Raw genomic sequence first — 20,015 nt, 5'->3', positions numbered from 1 at the left:
CATTTATATGCTCCCCCTTTTAAGAAGCAGCTGCAGGTGTTTTGGCACCTGTAGAAAGTCAGGGTGTAACCATTGGAAGCTGCCGTAAACCAAGCCAGACCACTGGTCCATTTAGCTTGGTATTGTCTGCACTGACTGGCAGCAGCTGTGGCTCTTCATGGTTTCAGGCAGGGTTCCCCTCCCCCTCCAGCTTTACCTGGATATAGCAGGGATCAAACTGCATGCAAAGCAGGTGCTCTGAGAGGCAACTTCTCCTTAAATATTGGGATTTCATAGAATTGTAGAATTGTAGAGGGACCCCTAAGGGTCATCTAGTCCAATCCTCTGCAGTGCAGGAATCTTGAGTAAAGCACATTGCCTAGCAGCTAAATACTTCACACTGTTGCCTTAAGAAATCATGGGTGAAACATTAGATTTGATGCTGTCGTGTCACTGGCAGTGACTTTTTAAAATCAAAATGTTAAAACAGTAGATACCAGTTTTGAAAGGTGATGCAGCTTTGAGGTCTGGGTGTGAAATGGTTGTAATGTGGGGTCTAGTAATTCTGTTTCTTCCCCTTTTTCATTTATTTTGACAAAGTAATAATCACAAATAAATAAGAATTAACATGTGCACCTCCACCACCGAGACCACTTCATTGTAACTACCCAACCTCCCAAAATTTCAACACATCTTGCAATGGTTTGATCCCTTTCCATTTTAAAAGTACAAATTCTACAAACACCCTCCAAATCTCCTCAAAATCAATTGTCCTGCATATTCCCTGTCTTACTTTAATGGAACATGTAAATTTATCATTAATAGCTATATTGCACATCTTTTTATTCCATTTTATATCCTGCTTGCCCCTTCCACTTCCTGGCTATAATAATTCGTGCAGCTGTCAATATGGGGCCTAGTAAATCTTACGGAGTATTAGTATCATCATCATTGCCATTATATCAAGATAGGATGGCAGGTGTCTGTCCACATCTGCATAAGGACAGGAGAGCCACAATTTCCTAAAGAGCAACCGAATGGCAAGGAGAGGGAAAACGGACGCTGGCTGTGCAAGAAGATCCACGTTGCCGTGAGAGGCTGGCTTGCCCTGACCCAGAAATGCCTCCCCAGAACTATTATCCGTGAGTCTTCGGACGCAGTGACTCAGTCAAGCTGCTCTGCTGGGGGCTCTGCTTTTCTCCTCCTCCATCCATTCCAGATCAAATGGTTTCCGCTTAATGAAAGCCACAGGGATGCTTCCCTCCTCTGCACTTTCAGTCCTGCAACCTGTTGTACTTCGGTATTTTTTTGGTTAAAGTATAAAAGGAGAAACCCCTGGACACCTAGTTGCAGGTTTGGGGCAGCTGCTCTTTGGCAAGAAAGCCCCTGCGGAGATTTAACATCACAAAACGTGCAGCAAAATTGTTGTCTGCCTCCGTCTGTCTCAGGAGACAACGCAAGAGTACACCTTAGAGGGCGAAGCAATAAATAAACCACATATCGCAGAGACAGCACAGTCTTTGCTCTTGCCCAAAGGAAACACAGACCCTGGATCCCCTCAAAACTGCTCAGAGATTGGGGTGGTGTGCAGCAGTGTGTGAGAGCACCTCTCTCCAGCCATGGCCTGTTCACCAGCCTTTCCTGGACTGGGATGGCATTGCAGCAGTGGCACGTGCTCCAGGAAACTCCTGCGTAGGCTACTGCAATGTGCTGTATGTGAGACCTCCCTTGAAGATGGCCCAGCTGGTGCCAAGTGCAGCCACCCGGATCTCAGGTGGTGGAGTCAGGTGGGACCATGTTGTGCTCCCTCCTCCAAGAACTGCATTGGCTGCCAATTTGCTATCTTGGGTCCAGTTTAAGGTGTTTGCTTCAGGGACTTCGCATGCAACTTGGGGACCAGGCACTTGTTCTTTGCCAAACTCCGCCTTAAGAGATGGTGTTTGTGTGGTTCTGCTGATGGAATCATAGAGTTGTAGAGTTGGAGGGGACCCTGAGGGTCATCTAGTCCAGTCCCCTGCAATGCAGGAATCTCAACTAAAGCAACCATGACAGGTGGCCATCCAACCTCTGCTTCAAAATCTCCATCACCTCCTGTGGGAATCTCTTCCACTGTGGAGCAACTCTTCGTGTCAGAATGTTCTTCCTGATGTTTAGTGGGAATCTCCTTTCTTGTAGCTCGAAGCCATTGGTCTGGGTCCTACCCTCCAGAGCAGGAGAAGACAAACCTGCTTCTGTCTATAACTGCAGCCCATTGTGCAATGTCTCACAGCAGGGTCTTCCTGGGTCTGGCTGGCTTCCTGCTCTGTCATCTCCCACAGAGGGACCTGCTTGCCACTGAATTAATTCTTTTAATATGGAAAGCCAAGAGAGGAGAGGACAGGGTGGAAAGCAAAGATGGAGGAGGCTGATCACCCTCTTCTTCTTCCTCCTCCTCCTCCTCCTCTGCTTGCCTCCAGGTGCTCCATAGCATCCCACCTCACTGGACCAACTTCTTCCTTCTATGAGCCTCTATACTGCTGTCTGTTGTCCACAACCAGCTGCTGGAAATGCTTTTTGGGGTTGGAGGTGATCAGGGATGGAGGGTGCAAAAAGCTTACTCAGCCACCCAGTAAATTTGTAGTACCACTAGTTCGTGACCACACCACCTACCGTGCCATGACATTCTAGACAATTTTATTTTTTAGTTAGGTACCCACCACCCCCACCACCCCCAACGACACGTTCTCAAGATGGAGGGGGAGGGAACAGCTGCAGTCGCCTGCAGTTCCTGCGCAATGCTTGCCATCTTGCCAAAGGTTGCAGGCAGCTTTACATGCAGCAATTTCATGTTGATTGCCCTCCTAAAAGACAAAGTCCAGCAACTAGAGGAACGTGTAGCTACACTCCAAAGAATTAGAGAGCTGGAGCTCTTCTTGGAAGCAGCAGAGCACACTGTCTCCACCAAGGAGGAGACAGGAGACTCCCCTGGGAAGGAGGCTAGTTCAGCAACACAGGAGCCCGATATGTGGAGAAACGTGACTCAAAGAAGTAGGAGGCCCAGGGTTCGCTCTGATTGTTTAGAAATACACAATCACTTTGAAGTCCTCTCCCCTAGCATGGAAGACGAAGAACAGACTCCATTTGAGGATCTCTCCCTCATTACAGTCGATCAGGTATATGAAGACGAGCAGCAAAGTCAGTCTTCAGGGAATGTGCAGGCGACCTTGGAACGGACAGCTCACGGAAGAACCCCGACCAAGCCTAAGAGGAGGCGTGTAGTGATGATAGGGGATTCCCTACTGAAGGGAACAGAAGCAGTGATCTGTGGGCCTGACAAGATGTCTCGGGAAGTGTGCTGTCTCCCCGGGGCTAAGATCCAAGATATAACTGAACGACTGCAAGGAATCATAAAACCCACTGACAAATACCCCTTCCTTTTGGTTCATGTGGGAACCAATGACACTGCAAGCACTAGCCTCCAGAAGATCAAAAGAGACTACAAGGCTCTGGGCAGGAAATTGAAGCAATTAAATGCACAAATTGTCATCTCATCTGTCCTCCCAGTTGAACGACGTGGCCCAGGGAGAGAGGGGAAAATAGTGGAAGTGAACAGCTGGCTTTGCAAATGGTGTAAACAGGAACGGTTTGGATTCTTAGATCACGGACTGCAGTTTCTTGAAGATGGACTTCTGGCAAGCGATGGGCTGCACCTCACTACAGTTGGGAGGAATGTTTTTGCCAAAAATCTCAGAAACCTCATCAGGAGGGCTTTAAACTGACTAATGTGGGGGAGGGGGACAGTGCTCCTGAAGGTAGGAGTCTATCAATTGATGAAGATGATCATCCAAATGTCATAGACCAAATGGAGCAAACAGCACGCAGACCTAGTGGTGGGAGGAAAAAGGCCTTAAATAAGAGACACGGGGGAATGACTAATGGACTTCAATGTCTGTACACTAATGCACAAAGCATGGGAAATAAACAAGATGAGCTTGAGCTCTTGGTACAGCAAACTAAATATGACATAATAGGCATCACTGAAACCTGGTGGGATAAGTCCCACGATTGGAATGTAAAAATGGAGGGATACAATCTATTTCAGAGAAACAGACCAGACAAGAAAGGAGGAGGAGTGGCGTGATATGTCAGGGATGTGTATACCTGTGAAGAGATCCAAGATTTAGAACCTCAAAGCCAAAGTGAGAGCATTTGGGTCAAAATTAAGGGAGAGAAGAATAACAGTGACCTCATTGTGGGAGTTTACTATAGATCCCCAAGCCAAACGGAGGACATAGATGATGCCTTCCTGGAACAGATGGCCAAGCATGCAAAAGGAAGGGAGATAGTAGTAATGGGGGACTTCAATAACCCGGATATTTGTTGGATGTCAAACTCAGCCAAGAGCATAAGGTCAAACAGATTCCTCACTGGTCTTGCAGACAACTTCATTGTCCAGAAAGTGGGAGAAGCAACAAGAGGAACAGCCATTTTAGATCTGGTCCTAACCAATGTCGATGACCTGGTTAATGGGGTAGAAGTGGAAGGATCATTAGGCGCGAGTGATCATGCTCTTCTGAAGTTTACTATACAACGGAAAGGAGCAGCCAAGCATACTAGGACTCAATTTCTTGACTTTAAGAAAGCCGACTTCATAAAACTTAGGGAAGTGCTGGGTGAGATCCCATGGACAGTAATACTAAAAGGAAAGGGAGTTCATGATGGCTGGGAGTTTGTTAAGAGGGAGATAGTAAAAGCACAACTTCAGGCAATACCAATGAGACGGAAACATGGAAGGTGCCTAAAGAAGCCAGGGTGGCTATCTAAAGAACTTTTAACTGAGTTAAGATTAAAAAAGGATGTGTACAAAAAATGGAAAAGGGGGGAAACCACCAAAGAGGAATTCAAACAAATAGCCAGCACATGTAGACACAAAGTCAGAAAAGCTAAAGCACAGAATGAACTCAGGCTTGCTAGAGAGGTTAAAAGCAACAAAAAAGGCTTTTATGGGTATGTTCGTAGCAAAAGGAAGAACAAAGAAACAGTGGGGTCACTCAGAGGAGAAGATGGTGAAATGCAAACAGGGGACACAGAAAGGGCTGAACTCCTCAATGCCTTCTTTGCCTCAGTCTTCTCCGATAAAGAAAACAATGCCCGACCTGAAGAATTTGGAGCAAATGATTCAGTAGAGAAAACACAGCCCAGAATAACTAAGGAGATAGTACAAGAATACTTGGCTAGTTTAGATGTATTCAAGTCTCCAGGGCCAGATGAACTGCATCCAAGAGTATTAAAAGAACTGGCAGATGTGATCTCAGAACCACTGGCAATCATCTTTGAGAATTCCTGGAGAACAGGCGAAGTCCCAGCAGACTGGAGGAGGGCAAATGTTGTCCCTATTTTCAAAAAGGGGGAAAGAGAGGACCCAAATAATTACCGCCCAGTCAGTCTGACATCAATACCAGGGAAGATTCTGGAACAGATCATCAAGCAAACAATCTGTGAGCACCTAGAAAGGAATGCTGTGATCACCAATAGTCAGCATGGATTTCTGAAAAATAAGTCATGTCAGACTAACCTGATCTCATTTTTTGACAGAATTACAAGCCTGGTAGATGAAGGGAACGCAGTGGATGTAGCCTACCTTGATTTCAGCAAGGCATTTGACAAGGTGCCCCATGATATTCTTGTAAAGAAGCTGGTAAAATGCGGTCTTGACTATGCTACCACTCAGTGGATTTGTAACTGGCTGACTGACCGGACCCAAAGGGTGCTCATCAATGGTTCCTCTTCATCCTGGAAAAGAGTGACTAGTGGGGTGCCACAGGGTTCTGTCTTGGGCCCGGTCTTATTCAACATCTTTATCAACGACTTGGACGATGGACTCAAGGGCATCCTGATCAAATTTGCAGATGACACCAAACTGGGAGGGGTGGCTAACACCCCAGAGGACAGGATCACACTTCAAAACGACCTTGACAGATTAGAGAACTGGGCCAAAACAAACAAGATGAATTTTAACAGGGAGAAATGTAAAGTATTGCACTTGGGCAAAAAAAATGAGAGGCACAAATACAAGATGGGTGACACCTGGCTTGAGAGCAGTACATGTGAAAAGGATCTAGGAGTCTTGGTTGACCACAAACTTGACATGAGCCAACAGTGTGACGCGGCAGCTAAAAAAGCCAATGCAATTCTGGGTTGCATCAATAGGAGTATAGCATCTAGATCAAGGGAAGTAATAGTGCCACTGTATTCTGCTCTGGTCAGACCTCACCTGGAGTACTGTGTCCAGTTCTGGGCACCACAGTTCAAAAAGGACACTGACAAACTGGAACATGTCCAGAGGAGGGCAGCCAAAATGGTCAAAGGCCTGGAAACGATGCCTTATGAGGATCGGCTAAGGGAGCTGGGCATGTTTAGCCTGGAGAAGAGGAGGTTAAGGGGGGATATGATAGCCATGTTCAAATATATAAAAGGATGTCACATTGAGGAGGGAGAAAGGTTGTTTTCTGCTGCTCCAGAGAAGCGGACACAGAGCAATGGATCCAAACTACAAGAAAGAAGATTCCACCTAAACATTAGGAAGAACTTCCTGACAGTAAGAGCTGTTCGACAGTGGAATTTGCTGCCAAGGAGTGTGGTGGAGTCTCCTTCTTTGGAGGTCTTTAAGCAGAGGCTTGACAACCATATGTCAGGAGTGCTCTGATGGTGTTTCCTGCTTGGCAGGGGGTTGGACTCGATGGCCCTTGTGGTCTCTTCCAACTCTATGATTCTATGATTCTATGATTCTGTGATTCTATGATTCTACCCTGTAGGTTGTATCTGACACTGGATAACTCGGTTGGTTAAAGCATGGTGCTGATAATGCCAGGGTCGCAGGTTCGATCCCCTTAAGGGACCACTGCATATTCTTGCATTGCAGGGGGTTGGACTAGATGCCCCTTGATGCCCCCTTCGGACTCTACAATTCTTCGATTCTATGATTCTATGCTCACAGGCAAAACCAACCACCAGAAGCCTTTTCTCTTCCCAGCTCCTCTCCTCCTCCTCCTCCTCTCTCTCTCTCTCTCTCTCTCTCTCTCTCTCTCTCTCTGTAGAGGGGCTACTCATCACCATGGCAACCACTCCGCCTTTGGGCTCCCACAACTGCACAGTAACTTCACTGCTGCTCCTGCCTCTGCTGTTTGCAGAGCCGGATAAATTAAAAGGAAGGGAGAGACTTGGAGGGGAGGGGGGAGGAGAGGGCAGTCTGGGGCCTCAAAATGTGGAAAAGGTTCAGAGGAATCGCCCCAGGAGGAAGCCGAAAGGAGGGCTCAGCCTCCAGGCCCATCCATCACGCAGCTCCTCCGCATTATGTAACTGGGCTCGCCTGCCCCAGGCACAGAAGATGATGAAAGTCCTTTGCATCCATTCAGGCACTCTGAGAGTGGCTTGAGGTGCAGTGAGCCCAGGCAGAGCAGGACCCGAGGACTCTCAGCCACCCTGTGTGTTCTGGAAGGTTGCTCTGATGCTGCACGGACAGAAGTCTAGTGTCCAGCTCAAGGAAAGTCATAGTCCCGCCCTATTCTGCCTTGCTCACACCACACCTGGAGTCCTGGGTCCAGTTCTGGTCTCACAATTTAGGAAGGATGTTGACAAGCTGGAAGGCGTGCAGAGGAGGGTGACCAAGATGATCAAGGGTCTGGAAACTAAGCCTTATGAGGAACGGTTGAAGGAGCTGGGGATGTTTAGACTGGAAAAGAGGAGACTGAGAGGAAATATGAGAGCTGCCTTCAAATATTTGAAGGGCTTTCATATGGAAGAAGGAGCAAGCTTGCTTTCTCCTACTCTGGATGGTAGGACTCAAACCAGTGGCTTCAAGTTATGAGAAAGGAGACTCCAACTAAACATGGGGAAGAGCTTTCTGAGAGTAAGAGCTGTTCGACAGTGGAACAGTCTCCCTTGGGAGGTTGTGGACTCTCCTTCCTTGGAGGTTTTTAAGCCGGGGATGGATAGTCATAGGTCAGGGATGCTTGGGGTGAGATCCCAGCATTTCAGGGGGTTGGGCTAGATGACCTTTGGGGTGTCTTTTCCAACTCTGCAATTCTATGACTCCATGAAATGCCACTCCCAGTCGAGGGAGAGGTCCCCCTGAACCCCCCCCCCCGGGTGATTCTTCCAGCTCAGCTGCCTTGCTTGGAGGAGCAAGTCCCTCCGTTCACTAGACGCCCTCTTGGGCATGGGGCTGCCCAGCCCAAATGGAGCCACAGGGGAGGCTGTGGAGACTGAAGGGCAGAGCTGAAAAATCAGCCTGGGGTGCTGTCCAAGTCTTGAAAGTGCAGGGACTGTCAGGAGTTCAGCCTACACTCGAGTAGGACTCTGGCAGAGACACATGCCCGACTGGCATGTTCTCTCCCTCCTGGTCAATCATTCGGGAGCTTCATAAGCTTTCTTCAGCCCAAACATCACAGCGACCAATGCCAACAGACACCGGCACATTTAGGGATCCGCAGAGTTTGTGCAGTTCGCTTGTCAGACCTCAGCAACTCAGCATTTTGGCTAATCTACTTTATTTACATATAAACACACACACGGAGCACTGCAACATGGCTCCCTCTCTTTCTAGCATCAGACAGCAAAGAGAACAAACAAAACAAAAGACAATAGTCCCACTTCACGGAACACAGGAACACAAACATCCTGTCTCCGTCACTTCCCACTCTGTGGAGTCAAAACATATATCGCCATGTGAGAGACAACAATCCCATGACTGCAATCATGGAGCAGGAATTCTAAGAGGGACACACCCACCCTCACTTGGTTGCCATGGACCTGCCATGGCCTCTTTATTGAGATTCCTGCATTGCGTGGGGTTGGGCTAGATGACCCTCAGGGTCCCTTCCAGCTTTACAGTTCCGTGATTCTCCAGCCCAGCCTTCTTTGCCTCTGGCTCACTGGAGCCTGCAAGCCAGCACCCACCTAAGCAGTCTGAGCCTGAGTATTTTTAGCCTTGGAGAATAGCCAGTGGATGGGGGAGGCGAGGGATTACTGCCTGCTCTCACCTTCTCCTCTCCTCTCCGGGGACCCTGGTGTCATCACGTTGCTCAGGAGCCGTGAAGCCATGTGGGGATGGGGGCATCCCAGGCCCAGGAGGAAGAGGGAAGAAGCGCGTGGATTTAACTCCTCTTGTCCATGCAGATGGAGCAGGGGTCCCATGACAAGAGGAGTTTGTGGCTGGTGGCTGCATGGCCGAGAGGCTGGTGCGTTGGGCAGTGCCACCGGCTTTGCCACCTTCTCCCCCCCCCAGGTGCTGCCAGGTGTTCGAGAGACGCCAGGCAGGTATTATGATTCCTCCGGGCGCTGACTTATTTATTAGTGCTGTAGACGTGGATTATTTATGCTCGTCACACATTATCCTCAGCACAGAGCTGCGCACCAGAGGAGTCAGAGACCGGCTCGGTCCCCGAAAGCTGGAGAGATGCGTGAGCGGCTGGAGGAGCCCAGCGTCCTGGTGCGAAAGGGGAGGGAGCGGAGAGCAAAACTGCTTCAAGTGCTGCTTTTTCTACAACATTAATTTCACACCCAACAGACTTTCTGAAAATATCTCTGTGTACTAGGAAGCCTCTCTCCCCGGCTGCCTAGGGATTCCCTTGCAAGAGGTGGGAAAAGGGATGTCAGGACTCAGGAGCTGTGATTAGGGATTGGGGCCCTCCCACACCTGGCCTGCTCCCGCCCCCAGCCCCACAGCTACATTTTCATGTTCCAGAGAAAACCCTGAGGGGTGTCAAAGGTCCTCTCAAAACATTAGCCAAGGGTCTCTTTCACTTTCACTTTTATTTTTGTAGTGTTTTCTTCCTGATGGTTATATGTGTGTGTGTGTGTGTGTGTGTGTGTGTGTGTGTGTGTGTGTGTCAGACTGCTGCTGTGTTGGTAAAACAGCTGCCAAATCCTGTTGGGATGTGAATAGATGCTAGGAGAGGCTATATTTAACAGATATTCTTCTTCTTTCCTCATATTTGTGAGTTCAGCAGAGTGTCATCCCTACTTTAGAGAAGGCTGGTTCTAGCCTTTTAAGGAAATCAGCCCTGAGTGCTCACTGGAAGGACAGATCCTGAAGCTGAGGCTCCAAGACTTTGGCCACCTCATGAGAAGACTCGACTCCCTGGAAAAGACCCTGATGTTGGGAAAGATGGAGGGCACAAGGAGAAGGGGACGACGGAGGACGAGATGGTGGGACAGTGTTCTCGAAGCTACCAGCATGAGTTTCACCAAACTGCGGGAGGCAGTGGAGGACAGGAGGGCCTGGCGTGCTCTGGTCCAGGGGGTCACGAAGAGTCAGACACGACTAAACAACTAAACAGAGCCTTTTAGTTTAACTAACCCAGGATGCTTTAAGGCGGACCGGATTCTCCTGGTATTTCCCCCTTAAAACAACAATCACACACAATACAGTATAGTCTTGTAAAAGGTGAAAATAACATTTCCTCACTCAGAATACTTGTTGAAGAGTAACTGATACAGCAACTTTCTTCAGGCAGGCTTAGGTAATTCAGTTACAAAGACATGCTTAAGTCTAGTTTAAGAGGGAGTCTGAGCTTTGGAGCTCAGATTTAGTAGATGTTCTCACATTTCTGGCTTGATGATGAAAAGGTTTATTTTGTGTGGCTTCAGTTTTCAATGTTTCTGCAAGCTGTTGCTGTTTAACTGTGGTGTGTGGTTTTTTTGTTCCTATTGTATATTGCCTTGAGAGAATTGTATGGAAAGTGACTAATGACTCAATGACAATAACAATCACAAATCCCACCAGCTAATAACACCGCCTCTGTCCCAGTGAGTGGCATTTAATCCAGGTTAATTAACTTGGAGCAACAGACCCCGCTTGGCCCAGACAAGGATTTGCAAACCGTTTAATAAATTTATAAGTGGTTTTTAAACACCAGACTGCTGCACTTGTAGGCTGACGCTGAAGAAATAGCTCCTCTTTCCTCTGGTGTAAACCGGCCTTCCTCCAGCCTGGGGGCTGAGCAGAATCCTGCCCTGGAGCTATAAGCAGATCACCGTATCCATGGCAGCGGGATCCTTAGCTGAAAGATTCTTGACACTCTTCACTTTTTCCTTCTTTCTTTCCTCTGTATTAAATGGCTATTCTGCAAGCCCTCCAAGTCTCATTAGACTTCCACCTCCACTGCCTGATGTCCAGGGATGATGGGAATTGCAGTCCCTCCACATCTGGAGGAGCAAAGAATTGTCTGTCTTGCGTTGTCAAGCAGCCAGTGGCTGAAATTGCACAGCTTTTGGAAACTGGAGCTCGCTTTGCTCAGATATGGGATGTAATTTGGGATGTTTCCTAGAAATATATCCATGGGCAGAGGTGGAAAGGAAACTGTACAATATTATCAAACTTCCATGCACCTGATGGAATTGGGCTGTAGCCCACACATGCTTTTCCCCCTGCCGCAATAAATGTGCCAGGTGCTACAATGCCTGATGAGGAACGGTCGAAGGAGCTGGGTATGTTTAGCCTGGAAAAGAGGAGACTGAGATAGGAGAGCCATCTTCAAGTACCTCAAGGGCTGTCACATGGAAGAGGGAGCAAGCTTGTTATCTCCAGCTCTGCAGGGTAGGAGGCGAACCAACTCTTCAAGTTACAAGAGAGGAGATTCTGAGTAAACATCAGGAAGAACTTTCTGACAGTGAGAGCTGTTCAGCAGTGGAAGGGACTCTCATGAGAGGTGGTGGACTCTCCTTCCTTGGAGGTTTTAAAGCAGCGGTTGGATGGTCATCTGCCATGGATGCTTTAGCAGAGATGACACCTGGGGTCTCCTTTCAACTCCACAGTTCTATCATTCTGTGATGCTACTATGACTTTTTTCTTCCTGGGTTTTTGCTGTTCTTATTTTTACCTGTAAGCTGCCTTGATCTTTGGTCTTTCTGGGGCGAGAGAGGGGGGATTATTGATGTATGCTACCACGGCTGCCCAAATGATAACTGCCCAAAACTGGAAAGAGGAATTGGCTCCAGAAAGAGACAACTGGCAATTAAAAGGCAATTGGCAATTAAAACTGATGGAATACACAGAGACGGCAAAACTTATTGGGAGATTAAGAGATCAAGATGATGAACGTTTTGTAACAGAATGGGGGAAATTTATTGAATACATGAAAAAGAAATTGTAAAAATACGTTAGCAGGATTGATATAAACATGAGCAGTAAGAAATTTAAAGGAATTATAAATTTGTAAGAAGGATAAATTTTGGATATGCAGTGATAAAATAATAGAAAAATAAGAAACCGCAGAAGGGAAGGGAAGTCACAGAAAACATTATTTGATTTGTGTAGATTTTTATTCATTGTTGAATGCTGTAAAATGGAAAAATAAAATATTTAATGTAAGCAGCCTTTAGCCCCTGTCAGGGAAAAAGGCAGGGTATAAACAACAACAACAACAACAACAACAACACCACATTCAGAGTCCTTTCTCAGCAGTCATGGCTGCAAGGATTAAGGTGTCAGCAGCAGATCCTAGCCAGGCAAAGCACTGTAAAATACTACTGCTACTACTACTAATTTATTTATTTATTATTTGTACCCCGCCCATCTGGCTGGGTTTCCCCAGCCACTCTGGGCAGCTCCAAACAGAAAATTAAAAACATGATAAAAGATCAAACATTAAAAACTTCCCTAAACAGGGCTGCCTTCAGATGTCTTTTAAAGATAGGATAGCTGCTTATTTCCTTCACATCTGAAGGGAGGGTGTTCCACAGGGCGGGTGCCACCACTGAGAAGGCCTTCTGCCTGGTTCCCTGTAACCTCACTTCTCGCAGTGAGGGAACCGCCAGAAGGCCCTCGGAGCTGGACCTCAGTGTCTGGGGGGCTGAAGGATGGGGGTGGAGACGCTCCTTCAGGTCTACTGGGCTGAGGCCGTTTAGGGCTTTCAAGGTCAGCACCAACACTTTGAATTGTGCTCGGAAACGTACTGGGAGCCAATGAAGGTCTTTCGGGACCGGTGTTATGTGGTCTTGGCAGCCACTCCCAGTCACCAGTCTAGCTGCCACATTCTGGTTTAGTTGTAGTTTCCGGGTCACCTTCAAAGGTAGCCCCACTTAGAGCGCATAGCAGTAATCCAAGCGGGAGATAACCAGAGCACGCCCCACTCTGGCAAGACAGTCTGCGGGCAGGTAGGGTCTCATCCTGCGTACCAGATGGAGCTGGTAGACATCTGCCCTGGACACAGAATTGACCTGTGCCTCCATGGACAGCTGTGAGTCCAGAATGACTCCCAGGCTGCGCATCTGGGGATTCAGGACCAGGGAGTCCTCTACATCTGCCGCCTCCTGTCCCCCCAAAACTCTGTCCAATCCAGATGCAATGTAAAGTTGAGGGCAGAGTCAGGATGCCCCTCCCCCCCAGACAACAACGGGAGAGGAGGGACACTGCTGGACATCGCTCTGTGGAGAGTTGCTGCTCTTCCACTCAGCTGCTGCCTGTGGGCTTCCTCTAATGGGCATCTGGTTAGCCCCTGTGAAAGCAGGATCCTGGACTGGATTGGGTCCCCTTGGGCCTGATCCAGCAGCTTGTCTTGTCTTAGGCTCTTAAAGTTTTCCAGGAAGCCATCGGTTACCCAGGGGTTGGGGCAGTAGGATGGGAAAGATTCACCAAAAATGTTTGTAAAAAAATATATAGAAGGTGGGAGATGGTTGATGGGTGGACCCTGAGTGAGAGGCTGGGAAGATCTCCCAGGGTGAGAGACTAGGAGAAGAAAGGAAACGAGTGAATTTGAGGTATTTGGGCCTGAAAGTATTGCTTAGCAGAAGGCAGAACAGCTGGATGTCATCCGAGAGTGAATATTTTTTGGGGGGAAATTGTATGTAACTGACAGATGGAAACTCAGAAGTGCTTTTGATCTCTTGTTCTCTCCTCTATTCCTGTTCTCTCCTCTATTCCTGTTCTTTCTCTTTGGTTTCCCTTGGTGTCCTCTGCTCTGGGTCTTTATTTGGATTAAGATGGTGGGTGGTGGGTGGAAGGACCCTGAGTGAGAGGCAGGGAAAGGAAAATCTCCCAGGGTGGGAGACGGGGAGGAGAACGCAGAGGCGAAAGCTGGGAGGGTCCGCTCCTTTCCGTGTGAGGCAAGAGTTAAGATCGACCTGCGAGAGAGGCCTTTGCATTCTTCTTCCTTTCTCTTTCTCTGTTTTTACTTTTGTCTAGATTAGTTTCTTTTATCTTATTGCGTGTGAATGTGTAAATAAACACACACACACACACACAGAGCTCCCAAATAAGCAGCTTAGATAACTATTTGGTCCGTAAAGTTCTTGTAGTTCAGGAGCCGCCTTCAAGAAAATGGATGTTTAAACATCTTTCCCCCCCATTTTATGGTTTTTTATTAGCCACTTTTTTTCCTGCTGGGATAAAAATGTTTAAATCCCAATGGTGGTGTGGGGAGGGAGGGAGACTCAAACCCTTGGTCTGCTTTTGTTTTGCCTTTGATCTACCTCTTGATAAATCCAAGGCCGCCTGCTGTGTGTGTGTGTGTCAGATCTGGGGTGTGTGTGTGTGTGTGTGTGTTCCTGAATAACTCCTTGTGTCAACAAGGCTTTCAGAAGCCCTTCTCCCCTCAGCTGCTTGAAGTGACGTGGAAACATGCAGTGATTTTGAATCGCTACGAGCTTTCGCAGCGGATGTGCCATGTGTCTATATTTAAACCAGGCTGATAAATTTTGCATCAGACACAGTTTAAAGGCAATGAACAATTAAAGTCCCCAAAAAGATGGGCTTTCTGAAAGGTGCCTAAAAGCGGGCGGCAGCTGCAATGCATTTGGACCTGTTAACAAATGTGTTTGCCTTTCTTAATTGAGGGGGTGCATTTCTTTGTCCCACAAAGAGAGAGAGGCTAAAGGAGCGCCCATTCCATGGGTCAAAAAGAACATCTGCTTCCTATGACAGGCCATTTGCACAGCTGTTGCTGCTGAGGAGGTCTCTAAATCTGCAGCATCTATGACCTGAGGTGGACTCTCCTTCCTAGGAGATTTTAAAGCAGAGGTTGGGTGGCCAATGGTCTGGGGGGCTTTAGCTGAGATTCCGGCATCCCTGGGGTCCCTTCCAAAGCCATAATTTTGGTCTGGAGCAGGCTCCCTCAAACTCGGCCCTCCAGATGTTTTGGCCTACAACTCCCATGATCCCTAGCTAGCAGGACCAGTGGTCAGGGATGATGGGAATTGTAGTCTCAAAACATCTGGAGGGCTGAGTTTGCTTACGCCTGTTTTAGGCTATAACTCTTATCAGCCCCCGCTAGCATGGCTATTGAGTGTGGCTGAAGAGTGTTGTAGTTCAAAACATCTGGAGGGCAAGAGGTTGGCCCAGGCTTCCTCAAACTCAGCCCTCCAGATGTTTTGGCCTACAACTCCCATGATCCCTAGTTAGCAGGACCAGTGGTCAGGGATGATGGGAACTGTAGTCTCAAAACATCTGGAGGGCCCTAGTTTGAGGAAGGCTGGTGTGAAGGAAACAAGACACCTTCTGCCTGGAGTCCTCTAGATCTTTCCCTGCCATATCTCTAAAACAAGAAGCTCATATTTCTGCACCTCTCGCCAAGAAGTACCACCCCTTTTTAACTTAAGTCATTCACAACACGACGGAGGGCAGAGATCATGAGCCCCACTGGGCTGTGAGCATCAGGTGCCTCCATAGCCAGGGCTCAAGGAATGGGGTCTGTGCTGGAGCCTGGCCTTGTTGGTGTGGGGTGCATGAGCACATCTTCACCACAGCTGGAAACCAACAATGGCTGCAGCAGGATTTGGTTGCAGTTCAAGTCCGCCTCCCTTGTGAACAGACTCTCAGGCCGCTGGCATATTGTGGGGTTGCGGAGCACATTGAGTGTGGAGCTTAGCTGCTGTGGCTTCTTTTCAGCACTTAGACAGCGCAGAGCTAGTAAGAGGGATTTCTTCATTTTATTCTACTCATTCATTACATTTCTAGACTGCCCTTCATCCAAAGATCACAGGGCAGTTTACAATATAAAAACACGAAACAGCCAAGTCGTCTACCCACAGCAGTGACCAGAGGAGGAATGACCGCTGAGAGAAGAATGCCTTGGTGCATCTGCAGCAGCACAACAGGATGCCTTCATCTGCCTCGGCTGCAACAAAACATGTCTCTCCCTCCCACATTGGTCTCTGCAGCCACAGAAGGTGCTGGGACCTTCCAACAGTTTGAATTCACCCCCAAAGGCACACTCCTCCATTGATTCCTGAGAGAGATGGATGTCTATGAGCACAGCATAATAACAAACAAAAATAATTCCCTCCAGTACAGAGCTTTTTATTCAAAGTGTCTCTCCTGAAACAGCTGCCAAACTTGCAGGCAGGGTTCAACAGCTGCACCCAGAAAGAGGCAGGTGAACATGTAAGAGGTGGCCCGCAATGGACAAGCCTGGCTTTGTGCTGACCTCACACAAGAGAGCCTGCGCATGCTGGGAAATGCTTTTTGGCCTAACCTTCTTCTCCCCCACTCCCAGGGCCAAGCTGCAGCTGAGGCAAGGACCTTAAAGGTAAAACTGGCACAGAGCGCTGGGTCTTGCTCATTGGCACCCTCACCTTGAGCAGGAGTTGCCAAACGGAGAAGCCTCTTCCGTGTCCACGGCCCAGGTGACAGATGACTTTTCTGCTGCCATCGGCTAATTTTAGCCTTGCGCTGGGAACAAACAGCTCTTGCAATCTTTTTTGGGAGTTAAGGTGAAGGGGCTGCCATATGTTCGTCTGGGATAGCAGAGTTGGAAGCGATCTTGAGGGTCGTCTCAACACTGTGCAGTGCAGGACAGGAATGCAAGTGTCCTCTCTTTTCCTGTGGTTTTTGGCAACTGGTCCTTTTCTGAACAAGTCCTGCTGAGGCCCATCAGCACGAGGTTGCTGGGATCTCAGGGTGCGAGAGTTCCCCTAAACATTTGTGGGTCAGAACTGGAAGGACTCCTCCAGCAGCCAAACAGCTGCCAGGGCCAATGGTGGACATCTCTTCCTGCTGTGCTTCTGCTCTGTCCTTGAGACCTCCCTCCCTCCTTCCCTTTCCCTTGGATGTGTCTTCTGCTGTTTAGCCTAGACTCCTCCTCTTCTAATCTTTCCTCTGCACCACAGCCACATGTAACTGGGCCCCTGACAATATCACTTTAAGAAACTGCCAGCCTTCCTCAACAATTTTTCACCCTCCCAACTCTTCACAGCAATTTCCCAAGTTTGCTCAACCAGTCATGCTCAGGACGGGCTGAGGGCCATTTCTTCCCACCCATCATGTTATGGGCTGGTTGGATGCAGAGGAATGGTGGGAGGAACTGGCTGGGGAACCCTCAAGGGAAGAAGGCTCAGAGCCTGGGGATTGGTGGTGGGATGACGATGAGTGGTCTGAGAGAGTAGACCGGGAGGAGGAGGTGTCAGAAGCTGATGAGGCAACAGGCCATAGTGAGCGGGGAGAGTCCGTGTCAGAGAGCAGTCCAGAATTAGAAGCAGAAGCTGAAGCAGGAGGGTGGGAAGAGAGAGGCCAAGAGGCAGAGATGAGTCAGGCTGGTGTAGAGTCACGGCTGTCTCCTCCTCCTGCTGCAACAAACTTCCCTTCCCCCCTGTCTCCCAGAACCAGATGAGGCGTGAAAAGGGTGGAGGGGAGGTTTGCTGCACACAGATGTAGTCTCTGACTGCTTGGGGAAAGCCCTGGAGAGGAGGGGACTTAGACAGCCATGGGGGACTTTCAGTCTCAGCAACTGATCTTCATAGAGTAAGACCACCAGGAATGAACTTTTCTGTGAACTGCCCTGAGACCTCTGGGTATGGGCGGTATATAAATTCAATAAACAACAACAACAACAACTGCTCTGCTCATTAGGCCTGACACTCAACCAAGTCCATGGAGATTGTGGTTTTGCTAATAAAGTGTTAACACCAATTTTGAACTGTGTGATTACTGACCAGCAGTCTCCTGTGACATCAGCTCTCTCTCTCTCTCTCTCTCTCTCTCTCTCTCTCTCTCTCTCTCTCCCCGTGCGCGTGTGCTCATTGGAGCCCCCAACCTCTCTTTTCCCAACCTCCTCCCTCCACTCTCTTCATTTCCTCTTAATAATGCGTGTGTGTGGTAAGATCATAGAAGAGCTTGCTGAATCAGGCCAGTGGGCCTTCGAGTCCAGCATCCCGTTCTCACACCCTGCTCTAAAAAATTGGCAAATGGATCTTCTCAATTTTGCACCTCCTTGGCTTGGTTCTCAGTGCAGGGAAACAGCCTGAACCAGCCTAGATGCAACCCTGGGGGCACCTGGTTGGCCACTGTGAGATCAGAGTGCGGCACTGGGTGAGCCATTGGCCTCATCCAGCCACAGGACTCTTCTTACATTCTTAGTGCCAACCTGGAATTTGGGAGAGTTCGTCTTTTCTCTGTAGCTGAGAATTCTGTGTCATTCCAGCTTTCCTGATGAAGAGTCGGGTGTAACACGGAAGTGTTCAGATTCCATCAGAGCTAATCTTTGGCGAACAAGTCTGAGGGCTCACCTGCACTTCTTTGCTCGATGCTTTCTAGACTCACTATCAGGCTTTCCAGGTCTGTCCAAAGGGTGGCGGTGGTTGTTTTATTGACCCGGCACTTTCCCCAGGAAAACCTGTGATTTATGAGATTCTGAAGGTCATGGGTTCAAGCCCCTCCTCGGGCAAAAGATTCCTAAATTGCAGCGGGTTGGACAAGATGACCCTTGCGGTCCCTTCCTATGATTTAATCAAAGCAAACAGCAACCCACAGAAAACCCGATTTGCTCCAATTCAGTGGTAAAATGCAGAATCGATCACATAGCATGGCATGCACACACCATTTGAATGCAAAACACTACTAAACCTTAGGTTACGTAAATACAATCTTGGTAACAACACACACAACGTAACAGGCTGTTTTTGACTATGTAACTTCTATTTCACCATGCACACCATGCAAACGAAACATATCCTGAGAAATTAAGGTCCAATGGATAGCCAATTTAGTAACTGAATGGACTTTATCTCCTGACCATCCATTGGACTTTAATTTCTCAGGATACGTTTCGTTTGCATGAGCTATGGTCTATGGAATTACACTTTGTGAGATATTATATGCTGAATTGTGTTTGAAATAGAATCATAGAATCATAGAGTTGGAAGAGACCACAAGGGTCATATTGAAACTTTTTAGTTCAGTCAACAAACGCAACAAAACACGGCTGAACTTAGAATCATAGAATCATAGAGTTGGAAGAGACCACAAGGGCCATCGAGTCCAACCCCCTGCCAAGCAGGAAACACCATCAGAGCACTCCTGACATATGGTTGTCAAGCCTCTGCTTAAAGACCTCCAAAGAAGGAGACTCCACCACACTCCTTGGCAGCAAATTCCACTGTCAAACAGCTCTTACTGTCAGGAAGTTCTTCCTAATGTTTAGGTGGAATCTTCTTTCTTGTAGTTTGGATCCATTGCTCCGTGTCCGCTTCTCTGGAGCAGCAGAAAACAACCTTTCTCCCTCCTCTATGTGACATCCTTTTATATATTTGAACATGGCTATCATATCACCCCTTAACCTCCCCTTCTCCAGGCTAAACATGCCCAGCTCCCTTAGCCGTTCCTCATAAGGCATCGTTTCCAGGCCTTTGACCATTTTGGTTGCCCTCCTCTGGACACGTTCCAGTTTGTCAGTGTCCTTCTTGAACTGTGGTGCCCAGAACTGGACACAGTACTCCAGGTGAGGTCTGACCAGAGCAGAATACAGTGGCACTATAACTTCCCTTGATCTAGATGCTATACTCCTATTGATGCAGCCACATAGTCACATAGTCAAAAACAGCCTGTTACAGTGTGTGTGTGTGTGTGTGTTGTTACCACACCATGGCAATGCCCAACAATCTTTTTTTTGGGGGGGCAGCCCTCTCAAATATTTTATTGGGGTGGCCGAAAGGAGCTCAGCCCTGAGGAGTTGGCTCCTAGGAGCAAAAGATTTCTTCACTGAAGTGGGTTGGACTAGATGACCCTCGGACCCCTCCCAATTCTACAATTCTGTGAAGTAAAAGCCCGCTGGTTTCTCGCAGGC

At 48.2% G+C, this 20,015-nt stretch overlaps 1 protein-coding gene and 1 long non-coding RNA gene across 3 annotated transcripts in view; one reads left to right on the top strand and one right to left on the bottom strand.

Moving 5' to 3' along the window:
* LOC310660977 (uncharacterized protein) overlaps positions 1–20,015 on the bottom strand; it is a 776,342-nt gene that overhangs the window by 179,321 nt on the left and 577,006 nt on the right. The window lies entirely within an intron of this gene.
* The window catches only part of LOC310661158, a 142,919-nt gene that overhangs the window by 55,520 nt on the left and 67,384 nt on the right, over positions 1–20,015 (top strand). The gene's annotated exons all lie outside the window — the stretch shown is intronic.

This window comes from Podarcis tiliguerta, assembly GCF_965153285.1.
Source record: "Podarcis tiliguerta genome assembly, chromosome: 12".
Lineage (NCBI taxonomy): Eukaryota > Metazoa > Chordata > Lepidosauria > Squamata > Lacertidae > Podarcis > Podarcis tiliguerta.
This window is presented reverse-complemented; position numbering and strand designations above follow the sequence as displayed.